This window comes from Rhineura floridana, chromosome 1 (assembly GCF_030035675.1).
Source record: "Rhineura floridana isolate rRhiFlo1 chromosome 1, rRhiFlo1.hap2, whole genome shotgun sequence".
NCBI classification, from domain to species: Eukaryota; Metazoa; Chordata; class Lepidosauria; order Squamata; family Rhineuridae; genus Rhineura; species Rhineura floridana.
This window is the reverse complement of record NC_084480.1, coordinates 65775984-65794377: the sequence shown is the minus strand read 5'-3', so window position 1 is coordinate 65794377 and position 18394 is coordinate 65775984. Positions and strand designations below refer to the sequence as shown.

The following is an 18394-nucleotide window of genomic DNA, read 5'->3' as shown; positions in this document are numbered from 1 at the left end:
ACACACACACACACACACACAAATATATATCTGCAGAAGTCTATCAATCTTAGACAGCTAGTGTCTGTGTAGGTGGAGGGAGACATAATTTTCTCTAACCCATACATCCCATGATCAAGTTCTTGTGCCACAGGTTGCCCATCTCTGTGTTAGATTATATCAGGAGTGAGGAACCTGTGGCCCTCCAGATGTTGCTGGACTACAATTTCCATCAGCCCCAACCAAGCATAGCCAATGGTCAGGGATGATGGGAGTTGTAATCCGGCAAACTTTGGAAGACCGTTTTCCCACCCATGGATTATGTGATCGTTATTAAGCAATATATGTTACTATATAAGTAAGTATTTTCATAATAACTGGTTAATTGACTTCAGTTTCTGGAATTTTGCCTGGATTGACTTTGGCTTGCATTCTTCTTCTGCCATGCTTTTATTTGCTTGTTGATGACAAATTTCTGTCCTGCCATCTGGCTTGTTGAGTCTAGCATTGTCCCAAAGTGTCAACGATATGCTAACAGAGGTCCAGACTCCAGATGTCTCTCACTGCAATAAAAACGTACCCCCTCCAGTTGTACTTATATTTCTCTTTGAATATGGGTTGCTTGTGTGGTGAATTTGCACCAAATACTGGCATTCATCTGCATTTGTACTATTTAGTGGGGTAAACACTTTCTGTCTCACTTGGAATACAGATCATACAACTTTACTAACATCAGTAATTCCTACTATGAGTTCCAAGATCCCAAATGAACCTCCAGTGATAAAATCCTATCCATCAGGTCTGTAAAAGATGAATGGTCAAGATCAAAGTTGCCCCCCCAGTCAGTTTGATAAACTTCCTAGTTTTGATACCTGTCTGTATCTGCAAAATCAAGGACAAAGTAAAGGCGGTACATTTCTTTCAGTTTGGTTTGATTTTATTGAGTATGTCAATATACAAGATTTAGACCTGGCCTTGCTGGCAACATTCATCCAAATATGGCAGTATTAATAACACTCCACCAGCTTTGGAAATATAATGTACTCTGAAGGATCCTGTAAAGAAAAAGAGGAAATATAAGGAACTGCATAAGAAAAAAAATAATGTATTCAGAGAGTACTTTATTTTGTCATGTTTGTATTTTTATTTTATAAGCTTTTGTTGTTGTTATGTGCCTCCAAGTCGACTACGACTTATGGCGACTCTATGAACCAGTGACCTCCAAGAGCATCTGTCATGAACCACCCTGTTCAGATCTTGTAAGTTCAGGTCTGTGGCTTCCTTTATGGAATCAATCTATCTCTTCTTTGGCCTTCCTCTTTTTCTACTTCCTTCTGTTTTTCTAAGCATTATTATCTTTTCTAATGAATCATGTCTTCTCATTATGTGTCCAAAATATGATAACCTCAGTTTCATCATTTTAGCTTCTAGCCATAGTTCTGGCTGAATTTGTTCTAACACCCAATTATTTGTCTTTTTTGCAGTCCATGGTATCGGCAAAGCTCTCCTCCAACATCACATTTCAAATGCGTTGATTATTCTATCAGCTTTTTTCACTGTCCAACTTTCACATCCATACATAGAGATCGGAAATACCATGGTCTGAATGATCCTGACTTTAGTGTTCAGTGATACATCTTTACATTTGAGGACCTTTTCTAGTTCTCTCACAGCTGCCCTCCCCAGTCCTAGCCTTCTTCTGATTTCCTGACTATTGTCTCCATTTTGGTTAATGATTGTGCCAAGATATTGATAATCCTTGACAAGTTCAATGTCCTCATTGCCAACTTTAATGTTACATAAATCTTCTGTTGTCATTACTTTAGTCTTATTGACGTTCAGCTGTAGTCCTGCTTTTGTGATTTCCTCTTTAACTTTCATCAGCATTCATTTCAAATTGCTACTGGTTTCTGCTAGTAGTATGGTATCGTCTGCATATCTTAAATTATTGATATTTCTCCCTCCAATTTACACACCTTCTTCTTCTTGGTCCAATCCTGCTTTCCGTATGATATGTTCTGCATATAGATTAAATAAATAGGGTGATAAAATACACCCCTGTCTCACACCCTTTCCGATGGGGAACCAATCGGTTTCTCCATATTCTGTCCTTACGGTGGCCTCTTGTGCAGAATATAGGTTGTGCATCAGGACAATCAGATGCTGTGGCACCCCCATTTCTTTTAAAGCATTCCATAGTTTTTCATGATCTACACAGTCAAAGGCTTTGCTGTAATCTATAAAGCACAGGGTGATTTTCTTCTGAAATTCCTTGGTCCGTTCCATTATCCAACGTATGTTTGCGATATGATCTCTGGTACCTCTTCCCTTTCTAAATCCAGCTTGGACATCTGGCATTTCTCACTCCATATATGGCAAGAGCCTTTGTAGAATCTTCAGCATTACTTTACTTGCATGGGATATGAAGACAATAGTTCGATAATTACTGCATTCCCTGGGATCCCCTTTCTTTGGAATTGGGATGGAACGCTTCCAGTCTGTGGGCCATTGTTTAGTTTTCCATATTTCTTGACAGATTTTACTCAAAATTTGGACTGATTCAGTCTCAGTAGCTTGTAACAACTCTATTGGTATGCCATCTATTCCTGGTTTTTTGTTTCTTCCAAGTCTTTTAAGAGCAGTTTTCACCTCGCATTCTAAATTTTCTGGTTCTTCATCATATGGTTCCTCCATGAATGAATGTCATCCTGGCATCTCTTTTATAGAGTTCTTCAGTGTATTGCTTCCATCATCTTGGTCAGTCAGTGTGTTCCCCTGTTGATTATTCAACATCCCTACTCTTGGTTTACATTTCCCTTTCATTTCTCTAATCTTTTGGAATAGGGCTCTTGTTCTACCCTTTTTGTTGTCCTCTTCTATTTCTATACAGTAACTATTGTAATAGTTCTCTTTGTCCCTACGTACTAGTCGCTGTATTGTTGCATTTAGGGTTCTGACTGTGTTTCTATCTCCTTTTGCTTTTGCTTTCTTTTTTTCTTTAACCATTTGAAGAATTTCTTCAGTTATCCATTGGGGTCTTTCTCTCTTTTTAACTAGAGGTATTGTCTTTTTGCATTCTTCTCTGATAACATCTCTGACTTCATTCCATAGTTCTTCTGGTTCTCTGTCAACTAAGTTTAAAGCCTCAGACCTGTTGCTTATTTGATCTTTATATGCTTGTGGAATGTTATTTAAATTGTATTTTGGCATTATGATTCCTTTGTTGTTCTTCTTTAGCTTTAGTCTGATTTTTGATACAACCAGTTCATGATCTGTACCACAGTCTGCTCCTGGTCTTGTTTTTGCAGAAAGTATGGAACTTCTCCACCTTCTGCTACCAATTATATAATCAATTTGATTCCTATATTGACCATTTGGTGATGTCCACGTGTACAGTCGTCTTTTCGGTTGTTCAAAAAATGTGTTCACAAAAAACAAATTATTTATAAAAACAAAAAAGATTAATTTTTTAAAATGATGCTGAATGATCTACACTGGCTGCTGATTCACTACTGAGCCAAGTTTAAGGTGTTGGTTTTGAGCTATAATTCCCTAAACAGCTTGGAACCAGATTATTTTTAAATGCTTGTTCACAGTCATTGTTTCCCCAATCCACTACTGCTTTGGCACCTTTAAAAAACTTGACAAGTGTTCTTCATTGTGTGGTCCTGGCCAATCAAGGATCATATATTGAACATGACTACATCATTGTGCCATGGACGCACTGTAGGTGAGTGGTTCCTGTGTCTGAGAAATTGATCAATTGCCTGCCCTGGACTGGGTTACACTTCCCCTGAAGGAGCAAGTATGACCAATCCTGGACCTGGAGAACTTGGCCACAGTAATTCAGGCACTGATGACTTCAAGACTGGATTACTGCAATGCACTCTATGAAGGGCTGCCCTTGCACTTGACCCGGAAACTGCAATTAATGCATAATGCTGCAGTCAGATTGCTGACAGGAGTGAGACCCTGTAAACATAAACACCTCTGCTCAGAGATCTGCACTGGTTGCCATTTCATTACTTGGCCAAGATCAAGATGTTACCACTGGTATATAAAGCCCTTAAAAGCTTAGGACCAGTTTACTTGAAATACTGCCTTACCCCATATGTACCCACTCGAGCACTTCGCTCTGCAGAACAGACACTGTTACAGGTGCCTCATAATACTTGTTCCACACTTATAAGAAATTGTTCTTTTAGTGTGGCAGCACCTACTCTTTAGAACCTCCTGCCTATTAACATCAGGCGAGCACCTTCTCTGTATTCCTTTGATGCCAGCATTAAACTTTTTTGTTTCAGCAAGCCTATCCAGACACATAGATATTGATGTGTTTTAATCCCTTTAGTTGTTGTTTTAATTGATTAAAATGTTTTTAATTACTTGTTTTAAACTATTTTATTGATAATTTTAATGTTTTTTGTAAGCCACTTAGAGGTTTGTCAATCAAGCAGCATATAAATTTTGCTAAAGAAATAAATAAGTCAATAATGTGATCACTGTCTGTACTTCTTTGCTTTTCATTTCCTTCTGACTTCAGTCTTTATAATCCCACCCACCCCTTCCCCCACCATATATATGTGTGCGTGTGAGCATGCACCCCCCCAGGATAATACTCCATGTATCTGATGAAGTAGACTATAGTCCACAAAAGCTTATGCCATAATAGATTTGTTAGTCTTTAAGATGCAATAAGATTCTTTGTTGGTTTTGCTGCAAGAGAGTATCACAACAACCCTGCTGGAAATTATTAAAAGAAAACTGTGGCAAAGCTTTGCTGTTCTGTGAGTTTCGTTGCCACCAGCGCTGTATAGCAAGGCTTTTTCCTTTAGTTACGGGTGACCTTGGGCTAGTCACTGCCTCTCAACCTTGGAGGAAGGCAATAGTAAACCACCTCTGAATACTGCTCACCATGGAAACTCTATTTCTAGGGTCGCCATAAGTTGGGATCGACTTGAAGGCAGTCCATACATAACTGACAGTTATTCATGGCAGAATGTAGGGGGTGCATTCAGACGCATTTCCCCATTGAAAGTAATGTGGTACAGATGGACAACGGCTGCATCCAAATGCACAGTCTTGCCTCAACTAGTCAACTATGCATAACTGACTGGGAAGAAGAACCACTGCAGTCGTCATGTTGTTCTCTCTTCCCACTGATATTTGCCTTCTTGTTTTGCACCCTTTTACATTCTGAGATTCACAAAAAAATGCTTGCAGAATGCATTCTTTACCCCTTTTGACTCAGTGCATGAATCTTTCTGATTATTGAACTGGCCCTATCTGATGCAATGAATTTTAAGACAGTGTTGATTGTTAAAACCAAATCATTTGAAGGGAAAGTTCATAATTCAAGCATAAAATACACAATATACAAGCAGTCTTTTGAATAGGGAGCAAAGTATGTGATTGTCAGAATTGCACAGGTTGAATTGACCAGAAGGCCATCTAGTTTATCACCAGAAGCTTAGGATATCTACTCATATTTTTCCCTATCTCAGCCCACAGAATACTATTACATAAATGTATTAACAAACAGTGACAAATGGCTCGAGCAAGTGATCCAGGGAAGACAATCCTCCTTATACCCCCCCCACATACTAGACGAGAGAACATAAAGTCTTTAGCACATATGGTTCTTAATCTATCACACATTAACTAGTACTATGATTTTTGTATCTACAAACAGAAAACCAAGAAGCAGGTCCAGGTCATATATACAGTAAGTGAATGATTTGGCTTAATGGCTACTCAAGCAATTTAAAGATTGCAAAGGAATATGAATGCAGGAAAGCAGATAGAATTTAATTCCCTGTACAAAATATTTCAGCCATTTATTGTAGGTTACCTACCTTACAAAATTTTAATTTAAAGATAATCTAGAACTATTATAAGAGTTTATTAAACACAAACACAAAAGAACTAGTGGAGCTTTCTAAGTGGTTAATTAAAAATAGCTGATGTGTGTCTAATGCTTTTCTTTAGAATCTTTTGAGCAGCAAATCATGATAATATATGTTTAGCTTTTCTGCCAGAGATATAGAAGCTTATATCTCAATGGTTTGTCACTGATAGCTACATCAGGATTATACTACAGATATTGTAGATTCTTTTTAAAAATGCAGATATTATGTCTGTTTTAGTATCTCACACAATTTAAGAAGAAGCGTATAAAGCACAATTAACCAAAAATATCTTCTCTGGATTGTATGCTTTTAAGATAAAAAAAAAATAAAAGAAAGAGAGAAATCATGTAAGTGGGAAATAATAGTTTTCTTTTTGTATATTTTACTCTGTAAAGTACATTTTAGTGATACTTATTAATGGCACATCACTGTCAAGCTTTTTTTGGCACTAATGGATTAACATCATTGTTTGATAAATCAGATATTAGATTTATGCCCCTGAAGTAACTTCTCTTTCACATCCCAAGAACTTCACACAGACATCAAAGAACAATATTAAAATTAATTTTACTCAAGATAAAATTGCAGATCCAGAATGTAATAGATGAGTAATAAGTTGCATGGAACTCATTGATAAAATTAAAGTGATATTTTCAATAAACTATAACAATGAAATAGGCCTGAAAGATGTATTAATATAAGAAGGGAAGGATTATTCAAATGTCTTGGCTTTTTATATTGGATTGTATCCAACTACGTTTTACTCAGAGTAAACCCATTGAAAATAATGGGCCCAAGCTAGTTATATCCATTGATTTCAATGGGTCTACTCTATGACCAATGTTGGATATTCTTATTTTTATTATCTAATGTCACTATTAGTATTTAATAGCTCATTATTAAATAATTAACAATTAATTCATATACTTGAAAATAGGATATATAACTAATTAGTTCACAAAATATTGTTATTCATTTATTAATATACCCTTACATGTCAGAATGGCTTCTAAACTGTTTACAAACATACAATGAATTATACAACTTTTTTTCCTCTGTGAGTAGATTGTCTAAAGGCCAAACTAGACATGGTACTTTGCATTTCATGTACACTTAAAAAAAATACAAATAGCAGCATCTGGAAGGGAGTGACAATGATCTGCACTGAACCTGGGACCTTCTGCATACAAAGCATGTGCTTTACTACTGAGCTGTGGCTCCTCCCCTAAGGGTTGTGTGTATTGCTCTGATTAAGAGAGTAAAGTGTGAATGAGGTCTAAGATGCTGCAATACCTGCTAATAGTCCCTAGAATTGATATCATCATAGTTGCTGATGTTTGTTATTATCATAATTGTTGCCATCATACCAGTAATTAGTAATTAGGACTGATAACATCATCATACTTATTGCTGCTCTTGTTGTTACTGCATATCCATACCAGAGGTTGTACAGTAATAACTAGCAGTAAGTATAATGGGACCAGAGGTAAGTCCTACAAAGAGATCAGTGGGGAGATAATGAATGAGATGCGTGTCAGAAGCAGCAGCACAGAGAAGATGGGCATGCCCATGAGGCAATCTTAGGCATTTCCACGCAGAAGTAACCCCCACTAAGTTCAATAGGATTTGCTCCCAGCTTAGTGAGTATAAGATCACAACCGGAGAGACACAACAGCGCTGACAGCTCAGGAAGAAGTGAGCAGGACAGTTGTAAGCAGCTTCCTGCAAAAAAAAAAACTTCTCAGCAATGCTGTTAGGTACACAGTCTGAGGAAAAGAGGAACTCAACTTCATGTCTGAAGCCACTTTGAGTATAAATATAACATAAAATCAGAGGATAATAGATACAACACTCTGTCTTCCATAAAGAACGCTGATTACAAATGAGAGCCATATCTCTGCTCATGAGCTGGAGTTGTTCTTCAAGTCAGGAGAGACTGAGAGGCTTATATCCCCTTTGACAGCCCCCCTTCTTTGTCATCAGCTGGGCCATTGTTCACAGATGAATCTTCACTGATTTCTCTACTGAGACTCCTGGTAACAAAGCTTCCTTGCAGCCAACTGAGCGCTCCTAAGAGCTTTCTGCCAGGTCTACAGCCACATTCGGTCTAGAACATAAGAAGAGCCCTGCTGGATCAGGCCAATTACCTATCTAGACCAGCATCCTGTTCTGACAATGGTCAACCAGATGCCTATGGGAAGCCCACAAGCAGGACCTGAGGGCAACAGCACTCTCCGCATTTATGATTCCCAGTGACTGGCATTCAGAGGAATACCGACAGCGGTAGTAGAACATAGCCATTGTGGCTAGTAGCTGTTGATAGCCTTATCCTCCATGAATTTGTCTAATCCTCTCTTAAAGCTATCCAGGTTGGTGACTGTCATTACTTCTTGTGGGAGCAAATTCCATAGTTTAATTAAGCAGTGTGTGAAGAAGTTTGTCTGTCCTTAATCTTCCAAAATTAGATATCCCTGAGTGCTTGGAGGGCAAAGGAGGAGAATTTGGGGTTTAGGTATGGTTTGGGGTGTGGTTGGAGAGGTTGTCAGGGGTGGTGTCAAGATGTCTAAGTATTTTGGGCTGCCTTAAGAGTATGGTGGGCTCTTCCAGGTCCCTATTTGTGCTGGGGTTCTCCACAGGGTCCCATGCCTTGTCTTCTGCGGAGGTCTCTCTGGTGTCTTTGTTGGGATCCTGATAATATAGATCCTCACAAGCAATTGCTGGCAATGAGTACTATTCATTTCAGTAGTATTTACTTCCAAAGATTGCTTAAAATCAGCATGTAAATGTAAAACTATCAGAGTAAGTCAAAGGGTTAATTTTGCCATGCTGAATTATTTCACTGAAAAACCTTTTTTTTTAAAAAAATAAAAAATCCTTTTTATATTTTTATACGGCATGGACACAAAGTTGTGCATCATTCTGAATACAAGACTTATATTCTAACTATTTTGTGACTTATCTTTGTTTCTATCATTAAGAAACTTTTATTATCATTGCCCTGAGTGATGCATCCTAAACAAAAGTAGTAAGTATGGATTTCAAAAGGGGGACAGGGTTTGCTATTACCCTTTCAATTTTTCAGCTCAGTGGTGAAAGTGGGCAGTATCAGAAAAATATGATGGAGTTCTATCAAAACATTCCATCATTCCATGGGCATTCTATGGGGGGAAATGCCATCTGCTTTATTTCTCTCCCTTCCTGTTGTCCCTCTCTTCCAGCAAATGCAAACTATCTCCTTTTTATTATTTATATATTTTCAGGACTTGTGTGATTTTATTTGAACATTTGATATTCACAAATGCCAATTTATTCACTCTTGTCTTCCACATTATTCCCTTCCTTTTTTCAGTTCCACTGACCCATGATATCACTTCCCTAATCTTCTTGTTAACTCCATTGACTATTTCTATAGAATTCATCAACTGGTGTAGTAATTTTTTATATTCCCATCCTAAATTGCTTTTTAAATGTCATCTAATGTCAAATTGTAATCTCTCTTGCAGCAAAAGTTATTATTTACTGCAATATCCTCATGACTGAGTTTTGTAGGAGAGGAAAAGACATCATCTGCTACACATATTTCTAACAAAGTTTTCTCCAGCTGCTTTTGTGCCTCTTTAAACTCGAATGTGATTAATAATGCCCTTTTCCTTTGCTAAGGAAAATCAGCTTCAAATTTTGTCTGTATTTTTAATAAAATATTTAATAGAAATGGATACAAGCAAATGGTCAATATCAGGAACAATTGCCTAGATTTTTCTCCAAGTTTTTCTCTTTTTGCTGTCACAGTTTTTAGACTCCCCCCCCTTCTCCTTGTATGGTTTTGGTGCAAAATATAAACAGAAAGAACATAGAAAGCTGCCTTATACCAATTCAGACCAATGGTCCCACCTTTATCAGTACTGTCTACACTGACCAGCAGCGTCTTTCTTTCAGACAAAGGACATTCCCAGCCCTAACTGAAGATGCTGGGGACTGAATCTGGGACCTTCTGCCTGAAAAACAGATGCTCTACCACTGAGCTATGGCCCTTCCCCAAATTCTGACATAGAATTCTTGAGTTAGAAGAGGTTCTGTAGGCCAGCTAGACCAACTCCATGCCTGATGCAGGAAATCCAGAGTATCCCCAAGATTGCTTGAAGACCTCCAGTGAAGGAAATTCCCTCCCACCCACCCCGTATTTTGCTCCATTGTCAGACTGCTCTTATCATCTCATGAAGCTTCTCACAATGTCTAAGCGATATCTACCATCATAACTTAAGTCCTTTATGTCTAGACCTGCCTTCTGAAGCAGCAGACAAGAAGTCTTTGCTTTCTTATATGTGACAGCCCTTCAGGCACAGTAATACCTCGTTAACAGAGTAGATGCGTTCCTTAAGAACACTACTTCTTTAACAGAAACTTTGGTACCAGAGATAGGAATAACATGGAAAGAATAGGGATAGGTTCCTACTCCCACTCATAGATGGCTGGGGCAGCTTCAACAGGGGCTATAAAGGGTGCTTACCCTGCACCCACTCACTCCCACTCTCGGCATCCTCCTCCTCTGTATCGTATTGGATCCTTCCATTCCCATTCCTGGAAGAAAGCAAGAGATCTCCTTAATACAAAACAAACACACAGGCTTCTCAGTTTTACCCTAGCTGAGCAAAGGAACAGGTTTATCACTTTATTGATAGCAAAGCAAAGACAGTGCTTGTCAGTTTCTCCTTAAATAAAGACACAGGCTTGTTTACCCATAGCAAAGCAAAGGTGGTCAGTTTCACCTTTTAAAAAAGCCTTCCTTAAAAGGAGCTTCATTTCTGAAGGATTCCTTCACTGAGGTATTACTGTATTTGAAGAGTACTATCACTCCCTTCCCACTCTCAGTCTTTTCTTCAGGCAAACCATACGCAGTTCCTCCAAACTCTCCTCTTATGAAATGACTCCATAAGACACAGGAAGGGATGGCAAAACCTGTTTTGTTTTCTCATTCCCCCCCCCAATTTTCACATTTTCACATCAGTTTGGGATTTTAAAAAAAGTCCTCATGAAAATGTATCAGTATTTTAGTGCACATTTCTCCTAATACACATTTTTGCAACATAATTTTCCTTAAAATAATGCATTTTTGTAAACTATTTTCACAAATATATATTAAAATAAATATTACAATCCATTAAAACAAATGTATATGCAGCCTTTACCTAGTATATGCATTTTTGTTGGCTGGAAGACGGTATTGCAATTCAGAGAAGTGCAAATTTTGAAAGATGGCTGTGTTTTGGTTTTCATATTGTTTTGAAAAGTGTGAATTAAGTTACTTTGCCTTTAAATTCAACCTGATTCAAATGTTGCCCCTATTCCTGCCCAAAGGTAATCATTATGTATTTCTCTGTTTGTTTGGGAAATCACTAATTGATGCTCAGCTTATGCTCGGGGGTTTGCTGAAATCATGTAGCATTCCTTCTATTCCCAATGATCAGGTATGAGAGCTGTCACTTAGGTAGCCAAAACTGCAACATCCATGCACAAAGGGGAGATATAAGCAGGCTTGGGGGAAAAAAAACTTTAGAAAGAAACCCTAAAGGGGGAGAACCTCCCAAGACAGCCCAATGAAGGCTGAGCAATTTCTGTAGGCATGGCATGCTGGCTGACTGCTGAGGGAAGAGAAGGAAAATTGTAGGTGGAATAGAATGGAGTGGCTATAATTCTGAACAGGGTTCACTCCACGGAGCAACATGTCGTTGTCGGTCTCATTTGTACTTTGGAATATCTGGTGCTGGGCCTGTATAAAAGGGTTAAGGCTGTTGCTGCCATGACCTACTTCTTAATTTCCCAGAAGCATCTGGCTGGCTACAGCTGCAAACACAATGCTCGGCTAGATAGTCTGACTGAGCAAGGTTCACTAATGCATGAGATTTGTGCTATTTAAGATGATTTGGTGCATGGAAAACAGGATACAATTTATTGCAAAAATATAGGATGAAACAACAGCAGGATGAAAAAGTCATGAACACACTGAGGTTTGACCAAAAAAAAAAGTGAATTTCAGTAAATCTCTCAAGATCTTCAGAACAATATTTGGAGTTACCAGAGCCTTTGCATTTCACCCAAATGCTGCTCTGTCAATGTGAGCAGCAAAGGAGTTGGGCTAAATTTGTTTTGGAGCAGAGAACTTTGCTGAAAGGGTATGTAGCTTCCATGGGCATTGAATGTATTGTTGCTATCAGAGGAACAAACATGTTTTAGTTTAGTAGAATTCAGAAAATGAAATATTCCTGCCTTTTTATTGCAGCCAAAGACCTGTTAAGGTTAACTGTTGTCGGCATGTCAGGGGACTGAAGTACAGTAGGTCAGAAAATATGCTAGACTAGTAGTAACAAGAGGCCCATCTGACACTATTGTTATGGGTTTGGGGGTTGAGAGAGATGATTTCTATGAGTCCCCTTCCAGCCTCTGATGTGGAACCCTGCACCTGGAGGTGGGCTCTGCAGTGGAGAAACCTGCGTCACTGGTCAGATTAATCTCCGTGGCTAAAGGGTGCCTCCTCTAAGCCTGATGGAAAATGCAAGATCTGTTGGACTGCTGATGCTTTGAACCCCTTCATCTTAACCTCAGGTTAGAATATGTGTAAATAACCAAACCATATTTCATAAAGAGTCCACAGTCTCTGCTGACCTTCTTTCTTAGGAAATCAAATGCTGGGTAAGTGCTGGGACCCCTGGAGATCTCTCATCGCTCCGAGACTGGGGCGGCACACAACACTATTCAGTTGTGTGACACACTAGGAAGAAAAGAGGAAAAATCATGCTTATTAGCCAAAGAGAGGGGCAGAAACCTCTTCTCTTTGTGCTGCTCAAACAAACAAGAAAATCAGCAAGCAAAGATCAACCTAGCCCCAACTGAGTACAAAAGTAGGGATATGGGAGAAAATCAGTACAGTTTTCATTTTAGTGCAAACCAACATAACTTGCAATTTCTGAAATAGTACACAAGCAGAAATTCAGCTATCCTTTGAAATTCACACTTGTCCAGATTTTGGGATGCAGTTCTGCAATGAAAACGTGTATAATAGGGAAAAGTGTGCATAAAAATGCATCCTATTAGGGAAAATAAGTTACAAAAATGTGTGCATTGAGCAAAATTGCATACAACTGTGTATATTAGGAGAAATGCACACTAAAATGCTGCTGGATTTTCGTGAGGACTTTTTAAAACAAAATTTGCAGACAAATGTGGAATTGTGGTAAACTGAATTCAAGACTGTAAAAATGAGAAACTGAAACTGATTGATCCATTCATCCCTACCGGTCACCCTTTCATTTGTTCCTTAAAACATTGATCTCCTACCTCTACCTTTCCCCTCCACTTCCCTTTCCTTGTGTGCATTTTTGGAAGCCTGATGGCAGGGCCACCTTTTTTCTGTTGATGGAAACCACTTTAGGAGACAAGAGCCCTATTCAGGCATTGTTTGATTACATGTACGGCAACATGAGATCAAGGAGTAAAGACACAGTGGGTAGCTCGACATCTGTAGGGAGGGCCTGCATGTATATTAGGAGTTGCCAACCTTTCTGATCAGAAGGCACATTTCAGATTTTGGGAGAGTGCTGGGAGCACCAGTCACAAAATGGCTGCCATTCTGTATTGACATAATACAAAATTAGAGAGTAGTCGTGGCGATGTTTTCCACATAATTGTATTTTCATATATAAAAGGCTTGACCTGATGAATTTCTGCCTGCCATACAGCTATTATTCCCTAGTATCAACCCTAAACTAAAGCCTAGGCTGCCATCTTATACTCACTCACCTGGAATTAAACCCTGTTAAACACAAAGATGGTTACTTCTCAGTAGACATGTATACCAGTGTACTTAACTTACAGTGAATTCCATGAGTTTCTGGTCTTTAGCTCCCGCAAAGCAGGCAATGTGCCTAAGCCTCTTTGTAAAGTTTTCACATATGCTTTTAAGTAGAGGGGGAGTCTTTAACATTCACTCACAATTATGGCATAGTAGCATTTGCAGAAAATAACTGACTTCACTCATTGGCTAAAAACACAGACAGGCAGGAACAGCCAGGCTGGCTCATTTCTAGGCCACCTATTGGGGGCATCATGAAGGCTTTTGCAAGTGCCAGGTCTGTGACCCCGCAATTTGGGGGCATTTTTATATGTACCATTTCATTTGTTGCTACTTTCTTGCTTTCTAGGTCTTCAGCAAGACTGATTTCATTGTTTGAAAAAAAATATGAAATGGACTGCCTTCAAGTCAATCCCGACTTATGGCGACCCTATGAAACTATACACAAATGTTTGTCTTCTGGAGCCACACTGCACGCGGCCTGGTGATCTTCAGGATGTTACATGCATGGCTTGGCATTGTAGGTTTCTTTTAAAATCATAATTAGAAGCTTCTGGGATGGTGGAGGCTATCAAGATCAAGCCCATGGGGTGCACAGAGTAGAGGTTAATACTCTTCTGCCATACCATGTCCTAATGAAAATCCACACACACCCCTCGAAGATCAATGGCACAGGAAGAAAGAAAGCTCCCCATGCCGAACAGCAGCTTTGGGTGATCAACTTCAGTGCAAGACAAAAGGGTTAAATATCTCCTCCCTCTGCTCCATGGTTCTGACCAGCACCTGCTGCTTATAGTTCTAAAAAGGTATGCACAGCATCAAACCATGCATTTCTGTCACATGTAGGGCCTTCAATTACAGTTGTCATTGTTCTGTTATCATAATGGCAGGCAAAGCTAGTGCTGTGCTCAAATATGTCCTCTATTTTCTTATTTATTTAACAGAATTTATGTACTGCTTGATTGTGAAGAACCTCTAAGTGGTTTACAAAAGCAACATTTCCTTGAAGGCTTTGTTCCTCTGAAACAAGAGGCTTCTGCTTTTCTCTTATTTAGGGGAACAGAGATAAGAGGGTAGAACCCTCTAAAGCAACATCCAAAGAATTTATTTAGGATTTTGGTGGATGCAGAGTTTTGAGGTGGCCAAGGATGGTTTATATAGTTTTCTTTCCAGGAAAGTCCCAAAGGAGAAGGCCTCCTGCTGAGCTACTTGCTCTTTCAAAGATGGCACATTCACTGTCTCCAGAGATTGCACTTTTAGTTCATTGTGGACATTTAGTTCAGATAAGTTTTAACCTTAAAGAGAGCAGAATCACATCATCATCATGGCTTCATTTTCTCACAATATATTTAACTTTTGAAAGAATACCAAGGACCTGCAACTATGTGGGGGATTTCTTGGATTGTTGCATCCGACTCATCTTTTTTTTTTTTAATTCTCCCTACGTAGGCCCACTTATCTCAGCATTTAACACTCATCAGACAGATCCAGAGAGACCTCAGTCTCAGTCCTTTCTTTCTTTGGATAAGTAGTTAAATAGCAAGCAAGAGAGTTAGCAACACCAAATGTGTGTTAGATTTGAGAGAGAGAATGCAAGGTTGTTGAAGTATTTAAATGACAGTAATTAGAACAATAATCACGGGATGAAACAGGCTGCTTTTTTAATGTAAGGGAGACACTAATGTGCTTTTCTCCACTCTCCAGAGGTTTTTTAAATAAAATAAAATAAAATAAAAAAGACAAAGGACAAAATTAACACCTGCTAAATGCTTTCAGCTCAGATTGACTTTAATGAGAGTTGCAAGCACTCAGCCTCTCTCTCCGATTGGCCAAAAGAAACCATAAACACTTTAACTTTGATCCCACGACATCCTTCCATCTTCATATCACATCAAGAAGGATGGTTGATTACTGCTGCATAAAACAGTTAGTGATTAAAGGCAACATTTTGGAAGGAAAACAACCTTTTAGAAAGTTACCAAATTTTCCTATTTTGTTTTGTATTTTTTTTAATCTCTGGAAGCAATCTTTTTCTTTCTTGGTAGCTTACTGAAGCTCACCATAAAAAGTTGTAATTATCCCAGAAGCCAGCTTTTTTTAAAAAAAAAATGGTTAAAGTTATTTTTTTAATAGGCATAAGCAAGGCATTACACCATTTTGCTGTGTGTAACACCTTAGGTAAGTAGGTAGGTAGACAGATGGCAAGCTATAGATATACACATATATTGAAGTTGTCGCCTTTTTTCCTCTATCAGGGCTTCTGTGCCTCTAATGGCTTCACAATAGGTAGAAATTACACAGGGGAACCTTTTCCCATTATTGCATTGCCACATGCTTCATCTATTGAATTTCTGCCTGTTACACATCATATGCATCATGCGGGCAGTGCGGGGGGGAGAGAGATGTTGATCCTAATACTACTAAAAAAATTGTAATGCAAATATGTCCTTGGAGTGTTTGCTGCTCAATGATTCTATAGCAGGGTGGTTAACCTGATGCCCACCAGATGTTGTCGAACTAACAGCTACCATTTCCCCTGACCATTGGCCATTCTGGCTGGAGCTAATGGGAGCTGGAGTCCAACAACATTGGGAGGGCCACAGGTTAGTCCTCCCCGTTATAAAGAACTGCATAGCACAATACAATTGTGTTGCTTTGAGTTTGACGTAAAGCCATAGGATGGCATTATTTATGAAGTTATTGCCTAAAGTGGAAGCTCTTTACTCACATTTTATATTGGAAGTTATACTGGCATCTACTACCATATGGGAAGTTCTTCTACACTCTCAAAAGATGATCAGTGCTATAAGTTCTGACACAACTAATCCCACAGGTTTTTACAACAGACAGACCTGGCACCGGTGGTTGTCTGAGTCAGGCTGAGGGTCCCAGAAGGTCAGAAGGGCAACCCTCTGCCCCAACCCAGCCCAACTGTGCTGATACTTGCTGCTCTCCCCTCTGGGTTTCCAGGTGGCCATTTTAGTGTTGGTTGGCAACTTGGCTCCCATCTGCAGTGACCACCTGCCATCTTAATTTACCCAAAATGCAATACCTCAGCCTACTGATATTTGAAAACCGATGTGGAGGCCTGGTGGGGAGAGCAGTGAAGAAAGAAAATACTGTCTGGCTGCATTGGAAGGGTGGCATGTGTGTGTTGGAGGGTGTGGCAGAGTGCTGAGGGTTCCCTGAAATCTGGGCTGGCCCTGACAACAGATATGTGCCTGTGACCAGACTCAGGATAATGGTTGGTATGCAAACATTAATGCCTCTTCATTAATAACCTTTGCCACATCCACATGAGACATTTATTCCACTTTAAACAGTCATGACTTTCCCCAAAGAATCCTGGCAAGTGTAGTTTGTGAAGGGTGCTGAGTGTTATTAGGAGACTTCTATTCTCATGACAGAGCTCCAATGGCCAGAGTGGTTTAACTGTCTGCCCCTCTTCTCAAAGAATTCTGGAAACTGGAGCTCTGTGAAAGGTATAACAACTCTCAGCAGCCTTCATAAACTACACTTCCCAGGATTCTTTGGGAGAAGTCATTACTGTTTAAAGTGGGATAAATGTCTGGTGTGGGTGTGGTCCTTATATTTTTATTATTTCCCATTCACAACACAATGCCTTAAACATTTGTTAGAGTTGAAGTGTGGAGTGATCTTTTTGGTGCAGCCTCCCTCCCTTAGCTTTCCTCCTTAAGTATTTGTTGTATTCCAGCAAAAAACTTTGGTTTCCTAAGCTTGCTGATACTTCCAGATGGTGCTATTTTGGTGATATAAGGAGTGGGACTCTTGACTTGAAATTGCTATTAGTATAAGAAAATAAAAACATAGTGTATCTGTACAAAAAAACAGTTCTGTGGATAATATATACATCCTCTCCCAATCTGAAGAGAACTGTACAGTTGTTTAGGACAAAAAGACACAGAATGCTCACAGTGAAATGAAAGACAGAACTCAATGGGCAATCTCATTCCAGTAGTTTGATGCCTGCCGACACAATGTTCTAATGTTGTCTGGCACTTTAGTAAAGAAAGTGTTTATTTTGCAAAACTTCACACAATCTTTCAAGATGAAAAGTACACATTACAGAACAGTGGTGGCAAAGAGGTCCAGATTGCTCAAGCAGCCTATGAACTGTAGCCTTGCCATGGGACAGCTGTGAAGCTGCCAAGAAAATTGCTTGAGCCATCAGCTGAGATGTTGGATGCTGCTACTGAGAAAGAAATATGTCATCCACAACTGTTAGTTGGGTGAGTTACTGCTTTGAAAGAAGGAAAGTGATAAACAATACAAAAAGGAATATCTTTGGCACTAAGCCACTAATAGATGTTCCTGGTACATGGGATTTGGTACATGTGGCTTCTTGACCAATTTTTAAAATCATTTTTGTATCATTTTTGTGCCTTATTATCATTTGTTGGAGGCTTCCTGCTGTAAAAAAACCCTACTTTCTCACCTAAATCTCTCTACTTTTATGAATGCCTTTAAAAGGCTTGCAGCACAAGATGCTGTTGCTAGTGCTCATTGTTTGGTAGGTAGGAAGGAAGGCTGCCAGTGGTGTGAAGGTCTGGGTACTTTGCTGACCTCTTTTTGAAAAAAAGTATGAACAGCTGTCCAAATGGTTTTCTGTTCAAGATCTGTTCAACTTCTTCCATAGGAG

General features: G+C 39.1%; 1 long non-coding RNA gene across 2 annotated transcripts; it reads right to left on the bottom strand.

Moving 5' to 3' along the window:
• Window positions 1-944: 944 nt before the first annotated feature.
• LOC133383148 (uncharacterized) lies at window positions 945-17043 on the bottom strand. Of its 2 annotated transcripts, none has more exons than XR_009762192.1 (3): window positions 12549-17043; window positions 10396-10466; window positions 945-1034 (listed from the first exon to the last, which is right to left on the bottom strand). It is a non-coding gene; the product is annotated as an uncharacterized LOC133383148 (long non-coding RNA). The 2 variants fall into 2 exon arrangements; XR_009762195.1 differs by lacking the exon at window positions 945-1034 and adding an exon at window positions 6884-7610.
• Window positions 17044-18394: the final 1351 nt, after the last annotated feature.